We start from the raw sequence: 14,957 nt of genomic DNA, 5'->3' as shown, positions 1-14,957 counted from the left end.
GACTTACGTTTGTTCATATTTTTCTATATTTCCCTCGTGCTATGCTGATAAGCTGACGAATTTATTAATTTATCAATTCATTTATTCATTTATTATTTCATTCTTATCTAATCTGTTTAAAGAGACCATTCACAATGACAATTATCGTTGGAGAAAAACTATCCAAAAGCTACCAAAGGGAGAATCGCTCCCAAAGCCTTCCATCCAGCAGCCAATGAGAGAGGGCGATAGAAACGGGGTTTCCTCTAGGGGAAAAGTGTAGGTCTCTGATTGGCGAAAAGCAAACCTTCTTTGATAATCCTGGGCACTGAGTGGGCAGTTTTCAGTCAGCCATCTTAGCGAAAGTGACGGTGTATTGTAGCTGCTATGTTTAACGTTCGAATATGGGGGTATACCTCGCAATATTTCGTAATTAAACATTCGGTCATTCTTCAGAAGCAAGCCGCATCACCGGTTTCTAAAAGACAATTAACAATCCTTCATTTAATGGTGTTTTTTCAGTGAATCTCATCTTGTTTTCTTGAGGAAATGTTATTTTAACCCCCTTTTCCACCCAACAAGCTTGGGGGCCCCCATTTGGGAATCGGGGGTTTTGGGTGGGGAAATACCAGAAAGGAGTGCTTTGCAGCAATAATAATAATTGGGAGCACCTACAGATTCGCGGGCCTACTCGACCGCCGACCGAAATCGGCGGAAGAACACCAAAACCAATATGGCGGCGATACCAAAACAACAACAAACAAAGTAGGTTGCTACTACATATCAGCGACGATCGATTTATGTGTGCTGTCAGTAAGGCCGTGGCGGAACGGCACTTCGCGCCTTATCCGCATATTTAAAGATTCTTGGCAAGCACGGCATTTACTGGCAAGAGGTAATGTTGCGCTGCGCGCGCTAGCCACAGGGGTTACAGCAAGGCTACTTACCGTGGCGGATGGATTTGGGTGTCACATCGCTTACGCCGACGTCCTTTCGTCACTACAGAGCGATCACACTTGAAGGCGTTCCTGTTGTAGATGATCCGACAAATAGCTCCACAACACTCGCAGTTTTTTTGCTTTAGAATTAAATTATGTCTTTGAGCATATTCAATCACAACTTCTTTACCACCACTAGAGAAATAATGATAAAATTCACCGTAACCCACATTGCACTGCAAACAATCGAAGGTCTCTGTCAAAATTAATGCCAGAAGGGCCAGCCACTGCCTCTGACATAGCTACAGGAAGACAAAATGCCGGTTTTTGTTTCATTATTCGAGTATTCAGTCAAACAAGGATACCAGTGGACACTGGACAGGTAACTTTATTTCTCCGCTGAAATGCTAGCGAAACTTAGTTTTCGACTAAAGTCGTTCGTAATTGGTTATGAAACCCATTACGTCATAACGATGTCACACATCTCAGCCAATAATGAGTAACTGGAACTGCTTTTCTTTGCGTAAGAAAGTAAGTTAGAGGGCTCATTAAAAGTAAACATTACTGTAGAGGAAACACCTCTCCCGACTTAGGAAAAATTCGAGGTAAAAACTTATCAAGCTCATTTAATTCCACCCCGTTCAATCTCTCATATAATGAGTATACGTTTTATATTGCTTTTCACATGCTTTTTCCATGTAGGTGATTATTTATTTTAATATCCAGTGTGGAGTGCTTCTGAAGAATTACCAAACATTCTTGTGGGTAATTAACGGGGGTATGAATCAGACTAAAGATTAATTAGTATATATACCACTTTTTCATTGGTAAGCAAGATTCTCAAGTGCTTGTTACCAGCTGGTTTGTAACTTGAACTTAACGTATTTGGGGGCCCAAGAGTGGTTTTAGCCAGTCAGTGTTAGTGAAGCGATATTTTGAAAAACCTAAGTGTCAGGCATAACTACGAAATGGTAAATAAACAACGATATACAAATAGAACTGTGATTTTAGTTGGGGGAAATCAGAAAGCTACGAAGTACGGGCACAAGGACCACGGTAGGAAAGGCAACTGAGAAGTGAGGTCGAGAAATAAGAGAAATAAAGTTAAATAGATATGACAAAACTGACTCGTTTCTCGTAACACTGCAAGTTCTCGAGGGTTATTGTGATGACAGACACGGGGTAAGTTTATTATTATTATTGTTTTTTTTTTCCAATATTTGTCTCACTTAGGCAATACTCTGTATAAACTTGTTTTTTTACGTTGACTGGAGATACACAGAAATAAGTTATGTTACATTGGTAGGGCCCCTCTTACTTAACAGGTCAAAGATGCAGTTACTCATTACCTAGTGCACGAGTTAGGCTATTCAGGAATCGCACGGACTCTTTAGTTTAAATTTCTCTCAGCTGGAAGTGTACCTCCATGAACTTTTGCTTCCCCTGTGTAGCTTTTAACACAATTTTGTCAAATTCCGTAATTCTGCATCTTTAACTAGTTCTTTGTGTCGGTATTGCGCAGCTTAAATGGCTGCCTCATCCAATGTTACAAACGGTTAGGCTTAGCATAGGTGACGGAGTGCCTAAGCATGCGTTAAACTAATTTTCTTCCTGAATGTTGAATATCTTTATTAAGGACTAGAAATTAAAAGGCAGTTGAAACTATCATCACTGTTTTAAATAGTGTGTTTTATTAACAAAAATTAAGTTAAATAACTCCTGTATGGTAACAAATATGGTAACACTGCGCAGATGTGCTTTGCAACTTTGGTAATTCTAATCCCGTGATCCGCGGTATAGTAGAGTATGGCAGTTGACGTTTTCCTATGTTATTTTACCTGCTGAACAAGAACTTAAAGTAATATTTATTTGGTCGACTGTAATTAAACTGTAATTTACCTTTGAACACTACATGACAGTACAAGGGGTGTGATGTACCAACATACTAAGTTCAAAGGTAATTAACAGATTAGTTACAGTCGACCGGCAAAATATTACTTTAAACTCTTATAAAGTAAGCAAAATAACATAGGAAAACGTCAATTGCCATAGTCTACTTCAACTAAACAATATTCGAAGTGTTGGTTCGGGGCTAACAAACTTAAACAAACCGCTATATTTGAATGCTAGTAGGGGGTGTGGATACGTAACCAACAAGGACGCTGGGATATGATGGTAAATAATTCTCAATAAAAATCGCAGACATCAAAAAACACTAAACCTTTATAACACTAAAACACAATATAACAAAGTACATTAAAGATTAGGAACCTTACCTTAAAGGGGTGGACGATAGAGTTCAGCAGCCGCTTTCACGATGGCGTGGAGCCTCGTCTTGGGGTCGTGAAAGTGGATTTTAAAGTACGCCCCTGCCAAGTACCCGACAAAGTTATACCTTCTACGGCCATACCAAGGCGTTGTCTCACGAAGTTCCCTCCACCGCCTTTCAATTGTATTTGTATGGGCACCGGTTACTTGGTCCACAAAGTTGATGGAATGGTTGACAGTCAAGTGGGAGTAGCCTTCGTCCGCCAGGCAATTATAAGCCTTCCAGCAGTCAGAAATAAAAGTGGTTCCCGGTACAATGTAGTCCTTAATCACGGAAAGCAAAGTTGCGGCACTCCTGTTTTTTACTGGCACTACAAAAAACTCCCTGATCTGCCTACAGACACCACCAAAAACCCACTGACCCTCGACAACCCGGCCTACATTATACTTTCTTTTGCCCAGAGGAGGTGGAGGTGCCTGGAACTGCTTCCGCCATCGTGCTGGTTGATAAGTGAAGTGAGACACCGGCAAGTTTGTTAGGAGGAAGATTGGGGGGTGGAGACCACGAAAGAGGGTAGGGAGGATGGGATGGGCGGTAAATATTCACGTCTGTGAAAGAAAAGAAAAAAAAACACCAACACGGTCTTGTAATGGGTGGACAACATAGGAAATGAGGGAGGTCCGTTTGGGGGTAATTGAACTTGACAAATGTGAGTGAAACCGTACAACATAGCTTCTTTTATGTTTATGAAACCAAAGTTATTGTGTATTATTATTAAAGTAAACAATATTGCAATGAAATCTTACAGTAGGGACACATATTTTATGTAAGAGCTGATAATGCATACATACATACAAATATATATTATATATATACATGGTTTTTACATCTGGTATTTGCACATTAGTACTAGAGTATAAATGATCAAGTACAAGTCTAAGACCAATTTAGTGAATAATGAATAGAATATTATCAAGCTTCTAGGATCAGAGTGGCCAATTCATGGGGTGATTGAACTTAACAAAAATGTTGAGGACAATTGTAAAAATTGTGTGACCTAACCAGTGGGCTCAACCCACACACACATAGCCCCCTTGAAGGAAGGCAAACTTAGAAGTGTAAATATAGGTTAGGATTGTAACCTAACCTAACCCAACATAGTAGAACAAGTTACCTGACCGGAGCACCCCCGTACCCCCCCTTGGAGGAAGGCAATTTTAGAAGTACAACATATAGGTTAGAATCGTAACCTAACCTAACCTAGTAGAACGAGTTACCTGACAGGGGGGGGAGCCGCCCCCGTACACCCCCTTGGAGGAAGGCAATTTTAGAAGGGCAACATATAGGTTAGAATCGTAACCTAACCGACCTAACCTAACCTAGTAGAACGAGTTACCTGACCAGGGGGCTTCGCCCCCGTACCCCCTTTGAAGGAAGGCAATCTTTCAATTGTAACATATAGATTAGAATCGTAACCTAACCTTGCCTAACATATTAGAACGTGTTACCTGACCAGGGGGCAGAGCCCTGTACCCAACTTAATGGAAGGCAATCTTAGAAGTGTAACATATAGGTTAGGATTCTAACCTAACCTAGTACAATGTGTTACAAGAAGTGGGGGGATGGCTTAATTGTCTCCCGTAACTAACCCCCACCCTTCAGGAAGATAATATATGAAAGTAAATATTATAGTTAAAATTGTCATCCAAGAAATTATGGGTCAGACAGGCATGTAAAGGTGAATATAGAAAAAAGAAGGGAGAAAAAATACATGCGTAAATTGGAATGTCTGTAAAATGAAAAGATGTAAGACCAATTTCACGAAAATCTTATACCATCAATTTCACGTCATTGACAGAAAGGTCTCGAAACGTCCTAAAACCGCCTTCTAGTCCCACCCCTCAGGAGAGTTTCAGTGGCCTGCCCTCAATTTTAACGTAATATTGAACAAATCAGTGCACATATTAATACTATGATAAAAGGAACAGAAATAAAAGTTTTAAATAATATTACACAATTTCAAAACAAATGAGGAAAAGGAATATATGTAACTATGCATGAATCCTCCCCAAAAACCTCCTATTGCAACGTAGGGTTAATAATGCTACATGATTGGTTAAAGACATGTAACCCCCTATAAAACCCCCATCATTTATCTCCTTAGGAAGTTTTTGTCTGAACTAAAAGCTCCCTTATATCTCGGCGCATGCGCAGTAGGATTGGCGCATGCGTAGTAGGATTCGGCGTCGTAATAGCAGTAGCAATAAGTGGATTTCGGCTATGTAACGGCACCATTATTGGTTTATTTATAGCTTAATTTAAGCTTGTATTTCGTGTTTCAAATGTCATAAATAAGAGAAAATGACACAATAACACTATAAAACCTTCCCCAAAGTGTTTTACCCCACCCAAAACCCCTCATTCCCATCGGTCCCCCTTACCGTAGGGTACAGTTGAACGGCATAATTCGGCCAAGTGTTTTACACCACCCAGAACCCCGCATTCCCATTGGTCTCCCTTTCTGTAGGATAGTTCAAAGGTAAATTACACGTTAATTACAGCCGGCGGAAAAAATATTATCTTCTTGTTCAGAAGGTAAAACTGTATAGAAAAACGTCAACTGGCATAGTCTAGTTCGCCGCGGTATAAGGGCTTAGATCTACTGCAACTTTTTTTGAATTAATTTTTTCTTTTTCTCTGTAGCAGTTTTTTTAAGTATATGAAATATGGTAATTCTACAGAGGCGTTCCGCAGGGCAGCGTGTTTAGTACCAGCCCTTAGGCTAGGAACGTAGAACTAAATAGAAGACTTTACATTTCTCATTATGTGGAATTCTCTATCTCATGTACATTATGCATCTCTTGTATATAGTGCTCTGTTAAAAAACTATTAAATTATACCTGTTGGGCCATTCTGATAAATTATCTAAAGGTTTCAGGGTGTACTTAGTCGCTAGTGTTTTCCGTTGATAAACCCAGTCTGTATTTTCTGAAAGTCCTTAGCTGGATTGACCATTTTAAAATTTTCATATTGACCTACTGTGTTGTGAATATTTTACTTTTCGTTGGTAGATGTAGGCAATAACTCCGCGTCGGATATTTCTTTGACAATTAGTTTTCTATAGTGCATGGGTTGCTTATAAAGAATTTATTTAGTTCTAGGGGGTCAACTGTAATTAACCACCAGGGGCTAATACTAAACACGGCGAAATACATTGGACGCCCAAGTGAGCCAATCCCTCCCTAGTGGCTGTCGTATTCCCGGGAACTTTCCTCGCAGTCCGTGCGGAGTTATTGCCTAGAATTAGTTTCGTTTACAACAATAGCTTTGGACGACGTACTGACGTACTTGAGTAACGAAAAAATATCCAGTAATGGTGCCGGTTTAATGTCTGTAGACTCAGAATGCAGATAGGTCTACGGTTCGCAAGGCTGGTTTGATGAGCGTAGAATCCATGTAAGCCATGTATAGATACTCGCTGCTATAAAAATCTCTCTCTCCTGGTGATAGAAGTTTGCTCTCAACGTGGTTCGGAAGCCACGTTGGTCCCATTGCTGAATAACCACTGGTTATTCTCTCTCTCTCTCTCTCTCTCTCTCTCTCTCTCTCTCTCGTGTAGTTTTAATCTTTAAATAGGTCTTCGAGCGACCAATGTATATTCGATTAAGGCAAATGGTAATGCAATGTTGTCTTCAGTGTTAAAACCTACGTTGGGTTCGTTGCGAAGATGCAGTTGGTGTAAGCGATTAAAAACCTTTTGATTCTCTCTCTCTCTCTCTCTCTCTCTCTCTCTCTCTCTCTCTCTCTCTCTCTCTCGTTATTAACTTAATAGTTAATGTTGCGAGTGCTGCTTGGTCAATGTCTAGCGTGCAGGGAATTCATTGTTACTAGGTTTAACATTGCTCAATTAATAATAATAATTATTATTATTGGTTGCAGGTCCACAATAATATCGCATGTGAGTATAAGGTCTTGAATGGATAATAAAAGCTTTTGCATGCGATATTGTGGACCTGCAACCATTGTCATAATTTTCGGCACGGAAAACTGTGCCCATTGTTATTATTATTATTATTATTATTATTATTATTATTATTATTATTATTATTATTATTATTATTATAACACGAATTGCGATGCGTTGTTTTCTATCGCTATTTAAAAAATACTGCTCTAATAATGATAATGATTTTAATGCTAATGATAAAAATAATAAAAAAAAATATAAGAATAATGATAAAAAATTATAAGAATAATGATAAAAAAAATTTAATAAATAGATAATAATACGAACTGCGATACGCTGCTTTCTATCGGTATTTAGAAAATGCATTACAGTCATTTAGGGTCAGAGCCGAAGGCGTTTTTAATTACATGGAGACCACCATCCATGTGAGAGCCAAATTTGCACTTTTAATTATACCTTAACATCTTTTAATTAAAATAGGTTGAGTATATATTGAATCATAGGGTTAAAATTGGAAATTTAATTGCCTGAAAAATGGAAATTTAATTGCGTGGTAAATACTGACGAGCTATGTAGAAATTTCAGCAGGGCTGTGAAGTTAAAATTGTGTTGCTACAGACTTTAGTCATTCTTGAACCTGACGATTTTTTTTTTTTTTTTTTTTTTTTTTTTTTTTTTTTTTTTTTTTGCAAGTTTTTCTTTTAACGACCAAACCATATCGTCTTTCCCTTGTTCAGAGTAGCCTTTGTAAGCAGTTTAAATTCTATTGTTACACTAATGACAGAAACTTTGTTTTAACTCAAGTTCATTTAGTTTTTTTCAGTATCCGATGGTGTTCGTGTCCCAGGGATAGGACTCTCTCTCTCTCTCTCTCTCTCTCTCTCTCTCTCTCTCTCTCTCTCTCTCTCTCTCTCTGGGGATTGATTACATCCATTTTAACTCTGCTATAATATGCTCTGCTAAAATATTTTTATCAAACCCTTTTGCACTAAAAGGCCCAAATCTGTTAACCCCCGCCCACCTTAGGGAGGTAGTGCCATCAGTCCACCTAAAGTGGTGCACTGTAGGCATTGAGGTTCTTTGCAGCTTCCCTTCTACCTCTAGCTGCCACCCATGCATGCATTTTACTGTACCTCCGTTCATATTCTTTCATCTTATTTTCCACCCTTTGACTTTTTATTTTTCTCCTGTTACTCCTTTTAAACAGTTTTGCTGTGTTTCCGGTTCGGCGCTGAATGACCTCTCAGGTCCCAGGGCTTGGCATTCGGCCTAAATTCTATATATATATATATATATATATATATATATATATATATATATATATATATATATATATATATATATATATATATATATATATATTCATATGTTCCAATGTCGTTTGGCTGGAGAGAATTTTAACTTTTTAAACATAAACATCGGTTTACCTTTTGTTAATGCGGATTGATATAAGTCAAACCCTTGTCAAATTAGTGCACTGTATAAGAATGATTAGTAATTGTTTAATTGATTAATTTGTTTATCTTTATCTGCATGCTAATGCGCACATATTCCTTCTTATATAAGTATTGATAATAGTTTTTATGTATTACCCATTTCCCGCTTTACCCAGACCAGTATACACGGTGCAATTTAAAATATCAAATATAAATGATGTCCCTTTTTGCTATCTTACTCATCTACGTTATAATGCCTAATACGTATTACAGATTTACCATTTATTTATACACTGATACTATAGAACTTAATGCCTAAAATGTAACTATGCATAAAATATACAGTTTGCTACTATTGAATGCGCATTAATATTTCCCCTTTTAATATATAATTTGCCAGTTTCAAGTATTCAGTGGTATACGTATTTTCCTAATTTGAATACGCACTGGCACCTTTTACATACGCATTAGCATACTTTGCGTGGTTAATATTCCAAATGAATTTAGTTGATAGCCTGAAAGTGATTCTTGGGTTATATATTAACACAATATCTGCAAAAAAGTATGTACAGATGGCATACAATATCCAATACCATTTGTAATCTAGTTAGGATTCTAGATGGTAAAATATGGAAGCCCTAACTTTGCAATGTCAGGATCATGTGATGTAGGTGAATTTGCACTGTCATATTTTGCGTTATTGATAAATTGACCTTTTTCAGTAGGATAAGTTTTAAGTCGTAGCCTATTTTTAGCTTTATTAATGTGCTTATGCCAAATAATGGCTTGCTAGTTTTTTTTTAGTTTAGGTAAATAGCACCCCAGGAGGAGATGGGTTTCAGATAATAATAATGATTTTAAGAAATATTAAGAAAAATTAAAATAATAAAAAATTATCATTATCGTTATTTTTTTTCTGCATTATTATATTCTACGTTTTCACAAAATGAATCTTACCTATTTGGAACAAGCCCACCATCGTGGTCCATTGACTTAAAATAGAAGCCTCCAAATAATATAAAGTTGTTCATTAGGATAGTCACTGAAGGTAAAAAAGAATTACAGAAAGAGGTGATCTCACTTAATGAGAATAAAAAAAATGCCAATAAAAGGATTAGAATGCAAGGAGAATAGCAATAGGTTAGCAACGAACAATGCAGGAGTACCAGAATGCATTATCTTTATGTATTTATCTTTGGACTTAATCCTTGATTGATAGACCCACCCATGGAAGAGATAAAAGGTAACAATTTCTTTTTCCACATGATTTGGGTATTTGTTACGAGCTCTCTGTATAAGAAAGCAGTTGATGCCTTTAAATCACAATAGACATGAGGGTTTAAAGGGTGGATTAAGAAAATTTATAAGATATCCTTTTAAAGATTTTAAGTGGCTTGGGGATTTGGTGTCTATCCGAAGATTTTAGTGGCTCCTTTTATAGGGATTTGGTGCCTTTCCAGAGATTTGGTGGCTCCTTTTATAGGGATTTGGTGCCTATCCAGAGGTTTCGCGGCTCCTTTTATAGGGACTTGGTGCCTATTCAGAGGTTTAGTGGCTACTTTTATTTATAGGGATTTGGTGCCTATTCAGAGGTTTAGTGGCTACTTTTATTTATAGGGATTTGGTGCCTATCCAAAGATTTAGAGGCTCTATTTATAGGAATTTGGTGCCTGTCCAGAGATTTAGTAGCCCCTTTTATTTATAGGGATTTGGTGTCTATCCAGAGGTTTAGTGGTTCCTTTTATTCATAGGTAATTGGTACCTATCCAGAGGTTTAGTGGCTCGTTTTATTTATAAGGATTTGTTGCCTTTCCAGGGGTTTAGTGGCTCCCTTTATTGAATAGGGATTTTGGTACCTATCCAGAAGTTTAGTGGCTCGTTTTATTTATAAGGATTGCTGCCCTTCTAGGGGGTTGTAGTGGGCTTTTTTTATTTATAAGTTGCTCATAGATAGTATTTGGTGCCTATCCAAAGGTTTAGTGGTTCCTTTTATTCATAAGGATTTGCTGCCTATCCAGAACTTTAGTGGCTCTTTTTATTATAGACACTTGGTGCCTAGCCAATGATTTAGTGGCTCTTTATTATAACGATGATAGGCACCTGATCTATAATGTAATTGTTTCATTGGGTTTCAATTCAACAATGAACAGAAGCTTTGGTTGAAATCGATTCAACACTAATTCCATAATGTTGAAAAGAAGTGGGCATATATTTGCGGATATGTAAATTGCTAACCTGTAATTGTATAACACTTTTGATTCATTTTAACTAATTCATGATTACGCACAATTTTAAGAAGGTCTGTTGTTTTACAGAGTGAACTGAAGAGTTGCTGCACCAACATGGCAAGAACAGAGGAAGGAAGAAGCCAACATGGCAAAAGAACGAGGAAGGAAGAGAAGCTTCCACTGAGGGGGTGAGATCAGTGTATTTCTGGTGATAGAATTTCACTCTCGATGTGGTTCGGAAGTCACGTAAAGCCGTTGGTCCTGTTGCTGAATAACCACTGGTTCCATGCAATGTAAAAACACCAAACTCAAATTAAGGGACCTGAGGTTAACGATGTTGGTAATATGCAAGATTCATATTTACAAACTATGACCAAATATATCCATTGATAAGGACAAGGAAATTTTGATTGTAAGAACCTCTCCTCAAACTAGAGGTGAAAAAAGTGAATAGAATAATATTGCATCAACAGCTTTTATTATTTGACAGTATTACCTAAACTGCTATATCCCCAAATGTCAGCAAACAGAAAATTATGAGCCAGTGACAAGACGTTTCTACAGTGACACTCGCACACCTAGTATGAATAAACAACAGCAAGAAATAAAAGGAAATCCTGTTTTATTACAAGAACCATGAGTACTTGAAACAGAAAAATTAAAGTCAAATCACAGTCATTATTAAAGAATTAAAGTTTCTCTACAACACCCGTACTTGAAACAGAAAAAATAAGAACAAATCACGGCTCAACCATGATTACTAGAAGCAGCCAAATTAAAAGAAGTTTCTGCTGTTAAAAATAATTCTAGTTTTCCTACAACCGCCATGAGTATTTTAAACAAAATAAGAGCAATTAACTCCTGTTTAAAAAAAATAGTTTCTTACAATTACCAAGAGTACATAAAACAAACATTAAAAACAAATCTCATCTTTTGAAAATATGTAGTTTTCCTACAAGCACCATGAGTACTTTAAGCAAAAATTAACAGCAAATCACAGCTATTGAAAAAAACAGTCTCAAAATTAACAGCAAATCACAGCTATCGAAAAAAACAGTCTCCTAAAACTACCATGAAAAATTAAGAACAAATCACAACTATTAAAAAAATAGCTTCCTACAACCACCATGAGTACATTAAACAAAAATTAAGAACAATTAAGACCTATTAAAAAATTGGTTGCTACAATCACGATGATTACTTTAAACAGCAAAATTTAGATCAAATCACAACTATTAACAAAATTTCCTATAACCACCATGAGTACTTTAAACAAACATTTTAGAGCAAGTCACAGCTTTCAAAAATAATCTAGTTCATCTACAACCACCACGGGTACTTTAGACAGCAAAATTAAAAGCAAATCACAACTGTTAAAATTATTAAGACTAATGACAATTAATTTTTATAAAATCAAAGTTTACATCAGACTGAAATACTCGGAACTGCGAAATTAAGAACAAACCACAGCAACCAAGCATACTTGGATCAGCAAAATTTACAATAAATCAACACTTGTGTTAAAACTTGTTTTTCTATATCCGTGAGTACTGGAACAGCAACATGAACAGCAAATACAGTAATTATTAAAAATACGTACAGTTTTTTTACGACATCCGTCAGTATTGAAACAAAATAAAATATTCACAATAATAAAAAAATATATATATTTTTACTTCAACAACAGCGAGAACATGGAACAGTCAAATTAAGAATGTCTCAGTGGTTCAAAAAATAAAGGTTTTAAAACTGCAAAATTATGTACAAATCATGTCGATTTTTTTTTTTTCAGTTTACAACCATCGTAAGAACTTACAACGTCAATTCAAGTTTTTCATACAGCAACCGTGAGTACTTGCATCGGCAAAATTTAGAAAACATCACAACATTTATTTTTGAAAATATTTTCCTATAACGCCCGTTAGTACTTCAAACAGCAAAATGATCATCAAACCACAGCAACTATAAACTATAAATTAATTGACATTTCACACCCTACTTGCAAAATTCACCGACTTTTACATACAAGATGTATTAACCCTATTAAGTTAATTGACATTTCACACCCTACTTGCAAAATTTACTGACTTTTGCTCACTAAATTCATTGACCCTGCACAACTCATTTACTTTTTCATAGGATATTTATTAATTTGACGCAAAATTGACCACCACCTTAACAGACAACTCAGTGACCTTGTCACAGTTCGATGACCTTTTTTGCAAAAGATTCCGAAACCCTAACAGCACAAATATTTATTGTTGCCAGAACTACACAAAGTTAATTGACCCTAACCAAAGAAAATTTGACCCCACTCACAATTTATTTGCTTTAAAAACGGATTGATAGACCTTATTTAGTTCACTGACCTTTTCTTCATTTAAGATTAACCAACCCTAACTACAAAATTCCCTTTTACCTGAAATACAAAATTCATAGACCTTGGCCGAAAAAGATTAATTGACCCTCATCACATAATTTACCGACCTTTTGGCAGGAAAAAAATTCATCCACTCTAGCCAGACAATTTATCAGGAATTAACCTTTTCATACAAAATATATTTGCTAGTAGCAAGATAATTTACTGATTTTTATTAACCTTTCCACACAATTTATCGACCATAGCCAGACAATTTATTGACATCTTATTTACCTTATTTGCAAAAAATTCACAGATCCTTGCCAAAAAATTTAAAGACAAATTGTTGATCTTTTCACATAAAATCCAACCCTAGCCAGACAATTTATTGGCAACTTACTAACCTTTTCACACACAATTTATTGACACTAGCCATACAATTTATTGAACCTAGCCAGACAATTCGACAACTTATTCCCTTTTCACATATAATTTATTGACCCTAGCCAGATAATTTATTGACAAGTTATTAACCTTTCCACATATAATTTATTGACCCTAGCCAGATAATTTATTGACAAATTAATAACCTTTCCACAAAATTTATGACCCTAGCCAAACAATTTATTGACAACTTACTGGCCTTTCACACCAATTTATTGACACTAGGAAGACAATTTTTGATAACTTAATTACCTTTTCACACAATTCTTTTTACCCTAGCCTGACAATTTGACAACTTATTGACGTTTTCACTTAGAATTTATTGACCCACGGCAGAAAATTTCCCAGTTTACTGACTTTTCAATTGACAACTTATTCACCTTTCCACCTAAAATTCACTGACCGACGCCAGAAAATTTAATGATCACTTATTGCCCTTTTCACAAAATTTATTGACCATAGCTTACTGACTTTTCACACAATTCATTGACCCTAACCATACAATTTGACAACTTACTGACCTTTTTAAAAAATGTATTAACCCTAGCCAAAAAATTTATTTGCAAATTATTGAGCCTTTCACAAACTTTATTGGCCTTAGCAACACAATATATTGACAATTTATTGACCTTTTCACAAACAATCTTTGGCCCTAGCCAGACAATTTATTGACATCTTTATGTTTACACTGAAAATCTATTGACTAAGCACAATTTATTGATAACTTATTGCCTTTTCACAAAATTTATTGACCCTAGCCCAACAATTAATTGACAACCTACTGATACTTTCACAAAATTTAGTAACCATCCAGAAAATTTATTGACAATTTATTGACTTTCACAAAATTATCGACCCTATCCAGACGATTTATTGGCAATTTATTGACCTTTTCACATAAAATTTATGTACCCTAGACAGATAATTTATTGAAAACTTTGCGTTTAACAAACAATTCACTCACCTAGCCAGATTATTTTTTGAAAACTTATTTTAACCTTTCCACACAAAATTTATTAACACTAGCCAGACAATTTGATAATTAATTGAGCTTTCCCATTAAATTCATTAACCCTATCAGCACAATTTATTGGCCTTTCCACACAATTTATTGACTATCCAGACAATTTTATAGTCTAAGGTTCTTACATAAAAATTACCATACCTAGTCATTTTGGCAATACGACTTTTTTGCACAAATCTCATTGACCTAAGCCAGATAATTTATGGACAATTTATTGACCTTTTCACAGAATATATTGAACCCATCGACAATTTATTAACAATTTCACAAAATCTATTGAGCCTAGCCAGGTAAATTGGAACATTGACCTTTT

At 35.9% G+C, this 14,957-nt stretch overlaps 1 long non-coding RNA gene across 1 annotated transcript; it reads left to right on the top strand.

The window, feature by feature from the left end:
• Positions 1–318: 318 nt before the first annotated feature.
• LOC135221559 (uncharacterized) lies at positions 319–10,971 on the top strand. The gene is made up of 3 exons (XR_010316031.1): positions 319–389; positions 1,754–2,099; positions 10,905–10,971. It is a non-coding gene; the product is annotated as an uncharacterized LOC135221559 (long non-coding RNA).
• Positions 10,972–14,957: the final 3,986 nt, after the last annotated feature.

This window comes from Macrobrachium nipponense, chromosome 2, assembly GCF_015104395.2.
Source record: "Macrobrachium nipponense isolate FS-2020 chromosome 2, ASM1510439v2, whole genome shotgun sequence".
Classification (NCBI taxonomy): Eukaryota; Metazoa; Arthropoda; class Malacostraca; order Decapoda; family Palaemonidae; genus Macrobrachium; species Macrobrachium nipponense.
The sequence above is the reverse complement of the archived record's forward strand: the minus strand, read 5'-3'. Positions and strand labels throughout refer to the sequence as shown.